This window comes from Pinus tabuliformis, chromosome 9, assembly GCF_031772625.1.
Source record: "Pinus tabuliformis cultivar Carrire ecotype Pingquan chromosome 9, CPIR1, whole genome shotgun sequence".
In the NCBI taxonomy this organism is placed as follows: domain Eukaryota; kingdom Viridiplantae; phylum Streptophyta; class Pinopsida; order Pinales; family Pinaceae; genus Pinus; species Pinus tabuliformis.
Window position 1 is genome coordinate 302,322,346 of NC_142307.1, and position 13,808 is coordinate 302,336,153.

The 13,808-nt window shown below is 38.9% G+C and overlaps 1 pseudogene; it reads left to right on the top strand.

Moving 5' to 3' along the window:
• Positions 1 to 2,596: 2,596 nt before the first annotated feature.
• The window catches only part of LOC149148415 (putative protein phosphatase 2C 27 pseudogene), a 68,039-nt pseudogene continuing 56,827 nt past the window's right edge, over positions 2,597 to 13,808 (top strand).

Genomic DNA, 13,808 nt, shown 5'->3' on the forward strand with positions numbered 1-13,808 from the left:
ATTGGGCAATATGCCTGAAGTGGCCACCAGAATGATCAATGTACTTAACCATAGAACAAGTTCTCAGTTGGCTACCATGGGAATTACAAACAGAACTGAGACTATCCAAATGGTCAAAAGGGTTCTCACACTGAGAAACTTAGTGCAGACATTGGAGAGAAGAACCCAAGATATGCAGACTGAGGTGAACAAGTTTTTGAAAAAGTTTCAAGTGTTAGAAAGCAGAGGACTCCCTGGCTTACTGAACAGCGCAGGAAGATTGTTCACACATGACCAGTATGCTAAAAGGGTCAATACATTTGCCACTAGCCAGATCAATGATAAGCCCAGCACCTCAGAGGAAACAGGGCCAGCCACAGGACAGTCTCTTTACAACAGGGTCGAGAATCTGTTTTTTATAATGAATGAGATCAATCACCTGTTTGGGGTGGCTCCCAATTTCTTCAAGTACACAGAGGCAGAGGAGACAATGGATGCTATTCTTAGGCATCAACTCCCTACGCAAGAATGGTGGACAAACGCAATACAGAAGATTTTGTAAACAGGGAGTCACTTAACAATTTTGTTTCTTAAAAATATCAGTGGTCATGCAAAGCAAAGTTTAACAAAATCAGCATGCACGGCGGATTAAAGCTGAGCCAACTCAGCAGATGGATCGGCCAACAAAGCAGAGATAGAATACTACAGCTGGCAGGGCCGAAAAAATACAGCGCAACAAGAAATAAAAGCGCATTTATCAGCATTAAAGCTAAGCGTTGCAACCTACTCAATGACCTCCAAAGGTCAAAATTATCCTCTGACAGACATAAAGGGCATTTATGCTGCATTTAAAGTTGTAATAACTTCTTCTCTACTTTCTGAACATATTTTTGAAGATATTTTCTCTCTCAGATGACTCAATGCCTTAGATATTTTGTATACGCATTCCTATAAAGCCCCCTTCGCATGAGCTTGCAAGGGTTGTTGTTGATTTCTCCAAAAGAAATTCTTATGCTGTAATCCTTTCAGAAGTTTAATAAAGAAAGCGATGGAATTTCTCGGATTTCTGAAGTGTTGGATGCGTTCTAGCGTCTGTTGATAACTGCTGGATTCCTGAGTATTTCACCATACAATAAGTCTCTGTAACTCTCTCTGTCAATTAGTTGTTTTGTTAAAATCCATATATGTTGTCTGATTTTCAATACTAAGCAACAATGAAAAAGAATAACTTTCAGGATTTATTCACTGAGTACCCTGAGTTCAATCTGCGTTGTTTATGAATGTTTTCTTCAGCTGTAATCTAGATAAGTGTAATTCTTAATTGCTGCACTTTCAGAATACACCTTTCACAGTGGCCTTTGTCACAGGAATTCAAGTTTTGCTCCTGTGCAGTGTGTTCACCTTCACCTCACCAACTTAATAGAAAATTCTTAATTGCTTTCTGTTGGTTGACATACATCACCATTTAAGCTAATTTTGTTTGTCTAAAATACACAATAGGACCTGCAGTTTGAACACCACCAATCCAGCGTATCAAATCATTTCACAACTCCAGACTCCATTGCCCAATGGTATTTCACTATCTAAACACTATATCATAAGACCTAAAAGAAATCCTTCAACCAAAACATAAACCAAAACCTGAGCATAATAGCTAGCCTAAAAACATCATCATAACAGAGACAAATCATAAAGAGAGAGCCCTCTCTGATCACAGTTTGGCTAGAAGCTGTGATCCAAAGATTGGTTAGTGGTTACCCCGGCCGTATTCTCTTGGGAGTCATAGGGAACAACCTGGGTGTTAACATAAACTACACTGCCCGAGTTGTGGAGCTGCACGATGAAGAAACTACGTGGAATGAGGAGATGTCACAGAGACCACACAAATGCATAGAAGGTTATGCCACCTGGGTTAAAACCGCGCAGGTCAGTTGGAAAGTGATTGTTAAAGTAACTTTTCATGATTTGAAGATGAAAAAACAACCAAATGGAGCGGGGGGGGGGGGGGGGGGGACATTTAAGATGAAATTTATGGGCAAGATCCTTGAAAATCTGCCGTCAATCTAGCATTAATGAACTGATTTTGGGGGGAACGGTTCAATTTGAATTCAAAATGGCCTATAAATTACATGTGGCTGCCCAACGAAGAACACTTGGAATTTTGAGAATTGAGTTGTTGAGCTCTCAGACGCATATGAACCATGAATTCTTTGAAGCTCTGATAGCGAGTTCGGTGTTTGAGCAATTGCCAAAGGAGACACAAGAACTGTTGAACAGTGTCATGTCGACAATGAAAGAAATCGTAGATATTGGGGAAGTAGTGACAATCGAAGGGGATGTGCCAAAGGTTGCTATGGAAACAGAGGGAACTACTCTAGAGGTTGTAGAGATAACCAAGTCGCCACGGTCGCCTAGACCAAGGCCTACCCCTACCGAGGAAGGCGTGAAAGGCAAGAAAGGAAATCAGACCACGACACCACTGGTGTGCGAGTCACCTAGGAGAAACCTACCGAAGGACAAGCCCACTGCTTAAGAAAAGGGCAAAACCATTAACGTAGAACTAGAGGAGGAAGAAATTAAGGATATCCCAATGGAAGATGAGGATCTTTGGATATAAATGGAGGATGTTGAAGTTGAGAGGTCTGACCCCATTACTAAATTTCCTGAGTACGTCCCTCTGCACAGGGGCAAGGCCAAGGTGCCGAAGGACATTGACGAGTGCAAGGTCACCATGTCCACACCTCTGTTGCCGGACAAGATTGTTTTTGAAGGACCATGCTTGGGGCAGATTCTAATGTTGAAATTGTAGGACTGGGACTTAGTTGACACTGAGCGATTCCCTCACTTGGTGATAGACCAGTTGATGCACTGCGTCCTCCATAAGACCACTGGGATGATCGCGTTGGAACTGCGGAAGTGGCTCAAAGGAGTGGATAAGGCAGGCTTGCTCAACCTGCTATGGGTGCCGCACTACAATCACACACCCATTACCTTGTTGGTAATCAAGCAGCTACTGTTCTTGGTACATGATGGGTGTCTGTGGATGGAGGAGCCAATACCCATCACTGATAGACTGATCCATAGGATCATGACGCTACTATATTTAGGGGAGAATCCGGCTATGGTGTTTGGTGAAAAGGCAGGTAAACTGGCCCTCGCGGAGGCCATGAAGAAGAAGTTTGGATTAGTAAATAAGCCACACGGCTATACAATTACAAGTATTTCTGACCCTGTGGTCAAAGTGGCCACACAAATATTAGTATGGAAGGTCATGTGAAAGTGTTGCTCCCATGAATAACTGAGGCTCGTCGTAGATCTAGCGGCCCAATGTGTGGAGGTGGCTCAGTTTAATTGGGCACGCTACCTCTGCAGTGAGTTCCTTGCCTTCTTTTGGAATATATCTTTCAAGGCATTTTGTCAAATAATGATTCTTGGTGATCATTGTTTTCTTCACATGCTTGATATCTTTCTTCATTGGCTTCTTCTTAGATAGATAGGTAAACCATCTAATGCTCCTTGTGAGAGCATTGCTTCATTTCCTTTTTTCCAGACTTGTCAACATTTCTTCTTGTTTCTTAGTCAATAATCTTATGCTCCTTATGGGAGCATATTGTTTTGTTGACCATCATTGCATTGTGGTACATTCCTTTGAGCATGTTCTTGGTGAAAGAGATTCTTTCATTCTTGATCATGTTATAGAACTATACCCATGACTTAGTAACATACAAATGATAACATGACTTAAAATTTGATGCATAAATACCTCATCTTGATTCTCCTTTGATCATATTTGGGTGTGGCCCTTCTTGCTTCATCTTATCTTGCCTGAATATCATTATTTTCTTGAAACCCATGAATGGGATTTCCAATGAGACATCTACTTTCCTCTATGAACCTTCTTTGGAAGATTCCATCATAGGATCTTAAAGATCCTTTCCTTGCAAATGTTTCCTTCCTCTTGATGATGTAGGTCTTCTAAGATTCTTATCATGATCAATTTTCTTTCAACATGTATGAGGTTCTATACTAGGTATGCTTCTTCTAAATGAATATCTTCATCTATATATGCCATTCTCCTATATTCTCGAATATATTTCTACTTATGCATTTTTTTTCTTATCATAAATACTACATCTACATGAGTATCTAGAACTTTATGTACATCATGCTGCTAGATTCTAGACGATGTTTCTAGTCATGCAATTTTAATTTATTCCTACATGCTACTATTCTACTCAAAACTTTGAAAGAAGTCTACAAGTAAAAGGTTTGACCTAGTCATATTAGAGATCCCAAGGGTCTTTCCTCTTTTGCTTCTTTCCTTCTTCTTTCATTTCTTGAGTCAAGTGAGATTCTTCCCTCTTTCATTTGTTTTTGTTATCCTTTTTAAGCTTAGGGAAATTCCTTTTGTAATTTCCATATTCTTAGCATCCAAAACATTGGATATTGGACATGACTTTGTTGTTTGTTCTTCATGGACAAAACTTTCCAAATTTTCCCTTTCTTTTGGCTATGGTAGAACATGCTCACTCCTTAGATCCCACATATTCTTTTGCCTTAATTCTAGTTTCCTTTGTTTTGCATAGAGACCACATTTCGCTGAGAGTGGTTTCTTCCTTCTTGGAATGTATGCTAGATGTGAAGTTTTTCCACTCCTCATGTAGAGCATTGAGTACTACAGTTGTCATTTCTTTGTCAGACGTGACTTCTCCAAGCTCTTGAAGTTGATCTCTCATTTTAGATATTTTCATGAAGTAGGGAGATATTTGTTCCTTTGTTATCTTCATCTTGTATAATTCATTCCTCAGGGATATTTCTTCTCTGGTTGTGGATAGTGAGAATAGCTCTAATAGCTTATCATAAATTTCTTTCGTTGTCTCAAACTTGGAGACATAAGGAATGAGAGTGTCTTTGATTGATTCTATCATAATCCTTTGAGCTCTTGGCTCATCCTTATTGTACTTGTCTAAGGCTTGGGTATGTTCCTTAGCAACGATAGTGATATTCCCTTTGACATTATCTAGGAGTTTATTATCCTTGAGTAGTAGATGAGTCCTCTTCTTCCATGCAAGAATTTATTGGTAACTACCAATTTATTTCTTTATTTGCAAAAAGACATTGATGTATATTCAGAAGGGGACATGTACATACTTGATATATTTTGAGATGTAATGGATTTTGTTCCTACTTGAATTCTTGACAACTTTTCTTCTTGGGATCTTAATGTTCTTCAAGTTGCCTTCTCCAAGTGGACTTGCTTGGTGATGATGTTTTCTTTAAGACCTGTAGGTTGATGTAGGTCCTGCTTCAATCTGCTCTCCTTTGTAGGTGCCTTTATATAAGGCTCTTCTTCTATATTTATAGACCTTCTTGATGAATGATGGATTGTATACCGTTCTTGACTTTAAAGTGATTGGGATTTCTTGGCTTGATGCTTCAACTTTGTAAACGCTTCCCCTCGATGAGTGACCCTATCCTTGATGTGTAACCTACCCTCTAATAGCATGTTGAAGATATAGGGCAAAGTAGTGTAGTGTGATTATTTGTTACTTAATAACAATTTGAAGAGTCTTTACTTATATTGTTATCTTATGCTTCTTTTTCCTATTATTAGTGCATATGTGTGTGCTTCATCAAACTGCTAAAAAAGCATAAAAGAAAGGACACGATATGTTGGCTATCTACCAGGACCAAAATCTATCTTCTCTTGAGAGGAGAACCCTTTAATGAATTTCTCTTATTAAAGCTTATAATGATCAATGAAAAACCCTATACCCCTGACAAGGAGATCCTCCAAGCAGAGGTCAAGTCTTCACTCCTTTCTACACCATATATTCTGACACTTCTTTCGACAATTTGTTCTTCTTTCAACTTGTTGGTAACCTTGTTTCTCTTTCTCTAGAGAATATGCTATTGATGAGACCCTTCTTATGACGGTTCCTTTATTCTATCAAGAAATCAACTAACTTGGGTTATTGTAATGTAGGTTTGTTATGAATTCATAAAGGGATGTGATTCTTGCACATGTGACTATTTTATACCATAGAAGACAGTCCCTTCAACTTCGTTCTTGTCCCTTCTTCCTTCATTTGTGAGGGCTTCTCCTACACTCTTAGAGGGAGGCCTTTTAGACCTCAAACTTTAACCCAAAAACTGATAAGGATTGAATTGAAGTATTACTATTCTTATAGTTGCAGATATACCTTCTTCATTCACACATGTGGTTGTATATGACCCTAAGAATAGCCTTCCAATCTTTGATTTTGTCTTCCCTTCCTCGCCGCACTGGAGGCTCCCTTACATTCTTTCTCAGCTTGTCTTCTTCACTTATTTCAGAACTTCCGTTTGCCTCTTTATGAGGGAGTTGAAAACCTCTATATATAGAGGACTATCCCTCCTCTACACTGACATGTAGGCTAAATAGTTTATTTTTTGTAGGCCAAATGGAAGAGTAGATTTCAGATAGTTTGATGGTGGTGCAACATGCGTAAAATAGCTTCTTGATGGTGCCATGATGATTCCTTAGCATAGGAGGAGACTTGAATTTGCTTGGAGGTATTCTGTTGAATTGAATACTTATTTATACAAGGTGTAACATGCCTTTAAGGTATTCAACCTTTTTCTTTTGACTATTTGACTTTCCTATAGCACTTTAATTAGTGTTAGACCTATTTCAATGAGAAAGAAACTCATTGAAATATATTATTAAAATAATATTTCTTTTCTTGAATAAATACAAATATCAAAATTACATTTATGAAGATCAAACCTAGTTACATTTCCTTCAACACTCTGTACATTTTAACCCTAGAAAAAAATTACCTCTATATGAATTTTAAAAACGGAAAAAGAATAATGGAAAGATCATAAAACATAAAACAGATATACACAAATATTTTCCCTCGGTTCCCAAAACCATAACTACCATATTAATTTTTTATTATGTATCTTTCAATGTTATAATACATATATATGCATGTCGAAGCATCCATAAACCCCAATCCATTAACCATGGATTAGAAAATAACCATAGTTCCCTTGACTGGATCTACAAAATACCATGGTCAAAAAACCATCATACACAAAACCATTTGCGAAATCAATGCACAAAACCATAGGTGATCCGAATTGGATCCATGAAAATTATCAAAATGATATGACTGTATCAAATCAAGACAGACTTCAAAAACTTGTGAAGAAAGATCTATCAGGAAGGACCTCTAAACGGTGGCAGTCTGTAGCCAGCAAGGAACAATGAGGACCTCGGTCAAAGCGCTCTGACCGAGGCCCATGGAGACCGTGCAGGATGCAAACTGGCAGTTAGGAAGTCTGGATCAGAAAACGGAGGCCATTTAATGCAAAACCCCTCGAGAAGGAAAGGCCCCGAGTGCTCAGTCGCATGGGAAGTTGCAAAACCATAGGGAAAGTGCTAAAGCGAAAGGCAGGTCCTGCACTCTAAAACCGATAGAATATCGGAGGCACTTTGGGTGGTAAGTGGATTTTGCAGAGAACAAGCGATTCCACACATTGCATGATGCGTGTCCAGCGGATGAGAGAGAAAACTACCTCTCATCATGGGCTAATGGACGAGCAAGTCACCGCGCGATAGGAGCGAACACCATAGGATACCGTTTGAGGAAGAGCTGGCGCAGTTCGTGAGAGTACAAGTGGCCACTTCCCTATGAGACTTTACACAGTGGCGATGACATAGAGGCAAGGAACTACAAGTGAACAATAGCAGGGAATCCGAAGGGGCGGAAGAGGAAGCGAACAGTCATGATACAACTTGGCTTTAATCCATGAATGAATAGACGGAGAATAAGCGAATAAGCGACTGAGAAGAAAGGAGACAAAGAGCCAGAACAGAGAAAAGGAAAAAGCTGAGAACAGAGAGCCAACTTGACCTCCAGAGTTAAGGCAGCATCGAGCAAACAGAAGGCTTGAGAGGTTCGATCAATCCCTGTGAGGATATCTTTCAAGAATTCAGTACCAAATTGGACTCATCCCGTTAAGACCATTTGAGGTCAATAATTGGTAAGGAAGAGTCTATGAACTCAAGTGGCTTGGGGAATCCAAGTACCACCCTGCTAAGCATCATCTGTTCCAGGAGACTCAGATTGAGCTCCTCCTTGTAAAACTCTGTTCAAAGACACAATAAAAGAAGGCCACCACTAAAAGCTCAACCGAAGACATAGCCCTAGAGGATAGGGTGAACTCCTTATTAATTTGTTATGTTCTTGCATTTGCTTACTATGTTCCTCTTACTGTTTTCCATTTTCCAGTGTCTGTGTATTTTGAAATCTGATCGATTTGTTGCCTAAGATAACATAGACACACAACAACACGTGAGTCAGTAATACCTTCATTCATTAATTAATTAACTAAGGTCACTCACGAGTGATTTTCAAATCAAGTGGTATCAAAGCCTTAGGTTGTTAAAGTTAGACAAGCTTGTGTTGGATTTAGCTGTTGAATGCTAACTAGATCAAAGCTCAAATTAGGAAAAGGAGAGTTGGTCAAAAATAATCCTATATTAGGGAGAGTCTACCCTCAGAAGATAATTTCAGAAGAAGGTTCTATGGGGTCAGACCCTCAATTCATAGATATTTTCCTAGCCATAAAGTCCATGGTAGAGGAAATGTATAGGGACTTTAGAAAACACAATGATGGAGATTCGTCAGGCTCCAAAAGGGACAAAGGAGAAGATGAGTCTCAATTCCATGACCACTCAAAAGGTAAAGGGAAAGAAGAAAGCATTCTCACACCTCCTAATAGCCTTGAAAATGAAAAGAAGGCATCTTTGATTAAACTAGATGTTAAATTTGATTTAACTATATATGATGGAGATTTGAATGCAGAAAAGCTAGACAATTGGATTAGACAAATTGATGTTTATTGCAGAATGCAGAGTATCGACTTAGACAATAGAAAGATTCAGCTGGCAAGCCTATGCTTTGGAGGCACTGCCTTGGTTTGGTGGGAAGGTAGGACCTAAGCTGACCTGAAGAGACATGATAAGACTATCTCTATCTGGAGTGAATTTGTTTCTACAATCAAAAAGCAGTTCTATCCATTGGCCTACATACAACAAGCCATGATGAGTTGGAAAACTCTTCGACAGTTGAAAGGGAAAAGTGTACATGGATACACTCAGGAATTTAGAAAGAGAGCATTGACTCTAGGAATCTCGTTAGACTCACCTGAGACTCTGTTGAAGTATATCGGTGGTCTACATAGCTACATGAGGCACACTATCCTCATGTTTAATCCCACTAGTATAGATGAGGTATCTATACAAGCTACTCATATAGAAGCTAGAGGAAAGAATGGAAGTCCAGAAGTTGGGGGATCATCCCAACCCACTGCAAGTAAGAATAAGGAGAAAAGAAAGAAGAAATGGAAAGCAAGGAAGGCTAACACTGCACAGAAAAGCAAGGCTTCATGCACTCACTATAAAAAGGATGGGTATGGTGATGAGAACTGTTGGATTCTACATCTGGAGCTGAGACCTAAGAAGTTCGAGGGAAAGAAGAAGAAGATTGCTACAACTATTCAAAAGTATTTGGGGTCAGACTCAGGAGATGAAACAACTATTGCAGCCACAGGTATAAAAGGTAAGAACTATGAAGCATCTACTAGTAATCCTGCACAATCTACTATTGATGAAGAAAATGAGAGAAAAATACATGAGCTTTTCCATATTCGAGTTATTTCCAAGCATCAAAAGATTGATACTTTGTTTGATAGTGGCTCACAAGTAAATTTAATTTCTGAAGCAATTGTAAAGAAGTTGGGATTAGTAACTACACCTCACAAGAAACCATACCCATTAGGATGGTTGAATGATAAAGCACAAATACAAGTGACTAGACAATGCAAACTCAAGTTTTCTTTTAGGTCAACATTTGTAGATGAGGTTGAGTTAGACATAATTCCTTTGGATATATGTGGAATTGTTTTAGGAAGTCCTTACTTGTAGGACAGAAAAGCTATTTTCGATAGAGTTGAGAACAAGTATCTACTTGTTAAACATGGAATCGAATACTTTGTAAGAGCTCACAAGCTCAAGAATAATTATACTCTCATAAACTCAGGGTAGATGAAACGAATGATAAATTCATTCAAACAATTCTTACTGATGGTTGTAAATGAAAGGAAACCTAATAAAACCAATGTATTTGAGGGTTGTAATTCTAAACAACAAGCTGATTTAGAAAGAGTTGTTTCAGAGTGTGATATCTTGTTTTAAGATCCTAAAGGTCTGCCACCCAAAAAGGAAATAGTACATGATATTATTTTGCAGCAAGATGCTCCATTGCCTAACATTGGAATGTACAGGTTGTCTGCTTTAGAGAATTTTGAAATCAAGAAGCAGGTGTAGGAGTTGCTCGAGAAAGGGTTCATCAGGCCTAGCACATCACCATGTGGGTCACTAATTGTTTTGGTGAGAAAGAAAGATGGCTCGTGGAGAATGTGCATTGATTACTAAGCACTGAATAAGATAACAATTAAAAATCATTATCCCCTTCCTTGCATAGACTTGCAAAGTAGATCCCATCATGTCAGAGTTGCAGAACAAGATGCATGGAAGATTTCTTTCAAAACAAAGCAGGGATTGTATGAGTGGCTGGTTATGCCTTTTGGCTTAACTAATGCTCCTGCTACTTTCTTGAGATTAATAAATTATGTAATCAGACCTTTTCTTGATGATTTTGTTATTGCGTATCTGGATGACATTATGATATTTAGCAAAAACATGTGAAGAACATTTAAAGCATGTTAAGCAGACACTGGATGTTTTGAAAAGAGAAAAAATTCATGTTAAACACTCAAAATGTGGATTTGGCAAAACATCTTTGAATTATTTGGGTCATATAGTAGGGGGTGGTGAATTGAAGATAGATCCCTCTAAGGTGTCAGTCATTGTAAACTGGCCTAAACCCAAATCTGCTACAGAGGTTAGAAGCTTCTTAGGAGTAGCACAATATTGGAGAAAGTTCATTTTTAACTTTTCCTTAATTGCAGCTCCCTTACATGCTTTAATAGGATTGAACAAGGTGTTTCAGTGGGGAGGAAAACAGCAGAAAGCCTTCGACACCTTGAAAGAAAAGATTAGTACAACACCTATACTAGCACTACCTGATCTTCAAAGACCATTTGAGATCCAAATGGATGTTATTGACTATGCCATGGGAGCAGTGTTGACGCAGCACGATAAACCCATATGTTATCATTCTGAGACATTTAATTCTGCAGTAGTTAACTATCCTACATATGAAAAAGAATTGTATGCATTAGTACAGAGTGTGAAAAAGCGGAAACATTACTTAATGGGAAAAGAGACAGCAATACATACTGATCATCAACCACTTCAATATCTACACTCCTAAACTAAGTTTCAGGAATCAAGACACTATAGATGGTTGGGGTTTCTACAACAGTTTCATTTAGTCATCAGATATAAAAAGGGCATACACAATAAAGTTGCAGATATGTTATCTAGACCCAATATAAATGCATCTACTATACTTAAGCATAATTATGTGTTACATGAGAGCTACGTTGAACAATATTATCAAGATATAGATTTCAAAGATGTATATGCAACTTTAAATCAAGGCAAGCGAGTAGAAGAATTGGATTATCATGTAAAGGACCGAATCTTATAACATTGTGGGAAGCTATGCATTCCAAAAACTGAAAGAGTAAAGATAATTTGAGAAGCACACACTTCTCTAATATCAGGTCACTTTGGGGTAAGTAAAACAGTTGCACAGCAGAAAAGATTTCGTCATTGGCCAAAAATGAACGAGACAGTTTCTAGATATGTAAGAGGGTGTACTATGTGTGCTAAAAGCAATCCCACCAATAGAAAACTAGGTTTGTACACTCCATTACCAATTCCTTCTCACCCTTGGGAAAGTGTTTCCATGGATTTTGTTGGAGGACTACCTAAATCTAGGAAAGGTCATGATTATCTGTATGTTGTTGTGGATAGGTTCAGCAAAATGTGTATTTTGATACCTTGTAATAAACAGATTACAGCTGAACAAACTGCAAAACTTTTCTTTCAACATGTATGTTCATTTTGGATTACCCACTTCCATTGTATCTAATCTAGAAACCCGATTTGTGGGGGAATTTTGGTCAAGTCTGTGGGAACTGATGGACACCAAACTGAAGAAAAGAAAAGCTTTTATCCACACACTGATGGCCAGACTGAAGTAGTCAACAAGACAGTTATCCAGTTGCTCAAAGGATATTGTAGAAAACATTCTAAGATTTGGGATGAACATTTATGTTATGTGTAGCATGCTTACAATAGAGAAAAACATTCTTCTACACGGATTCTCCTTTTGAGACCTGTTTTGGTTTCAAACTGGGGTCTCCTTTGGATTCTATTTTTGGTAAAGACACCACAGTTGAGGGACACAGTGATGTAGATAGGGCAACTAGGTTCATTGAGAAAATCCAAGAGATCCACTAGGCAGTATAGGAACAATTGGAAAAGAGCCAAGCCAAATACAAGGCAAGGCATGACAGGCATCGGATGGAGCATAGTTTCCAAGTTGGTGACCAAGTCTGGCTATATATCAGCAAGGATAGGATGCAAGGTGAAGGTAAAAATCTAAAGCCTATCAGGTATGGACCTTTCAAGATACTTGAGAATATTGGTGAGAATTCTTTCCGCCTTGATCTACTAGCTTACATGCAGATCTACTCAGTTGTAAATGCAGATTGCTTGAGATTATTTGAACCTTCACTAATTGAGGATCTCAAACAACAGAGTCAATTGCCTTCTATTGATGACTTGCTACCTGAATATCTTAATGAATTGCAGGAAGGTGAGGATGACACGCGGGGGAGATGTTGAGTACCTCAGAATTGGGCTCAAGGGTTCAAGCCGAGAAGTGCAAAGTGGATAGAGATTGTACAAGTGAGACAATTGTATCCTCACTTAGTCGATGCTTGAAAACAAACTTCTGGTGGTCCAAAAGCTTTTTTTAGTGGGAAGGTCATGATTCGAATTGGATCCATGAAAATTATCAAAATGCTATGACTGTATCAAATCAGGATAGATTTCAAAAACTTGTGAACAAAGAGCTATCAGGAAGGACCTCTGAACAATGGTAGTTTGTAGCCAGCAAGGAACGATGAGGACCTCGGTCAAAGCACGCTGACCAAGGCCCATGGACACTGTACAGGATGCAAACTATCAGTTAGGAAGTTCGGATCAGAAAACAGAGGTCGTTTCTGATGAAAAACCCCCCGAGAAGGAAATTCCCCGAGCGCTCGGTCGCATGGGAAGCTGGGAAACCATAGGGAAAGCGCTAAAGTGAAAGGCAGGTCTCGCACTCCGAAATCGGCGGAATATCGGAGGCACTTTGGGTGGTAAGCGGATTTGGCAGAGAACAAGCAATTCCACACATTGCATGACGCGTGTCCAGTGGATGAGAGAGAAAACCGCCTCTCATCCTGGGCTAATGATTGAGCAAGTCAACCGTGCGATAAGAGCAAACACCATAGGATCTGGGGGCTCCAGATCTAACGGCGGAGATTGCACTTGATTAATGACTGGATTTGGAGGAAGAATTAAGCTGCGACATATTAAAGTTTGAAGTTTAAACTAAAAAACTCCATTATGCATATGAATTTTCCTATAGTCAGGTAGAATTTATTTTTTTCGAGGAAATTGAAGCAAGTGCAATAAAGGGCTAAGGAATTTATATGGCGACAAACTAAACAAGCAGTCAGATGTGAAAAAAAATCTGATTATGGTATAAGTGGAGGCTATTTATTAACCTTTTAAGGTAGATAATATGTACCAA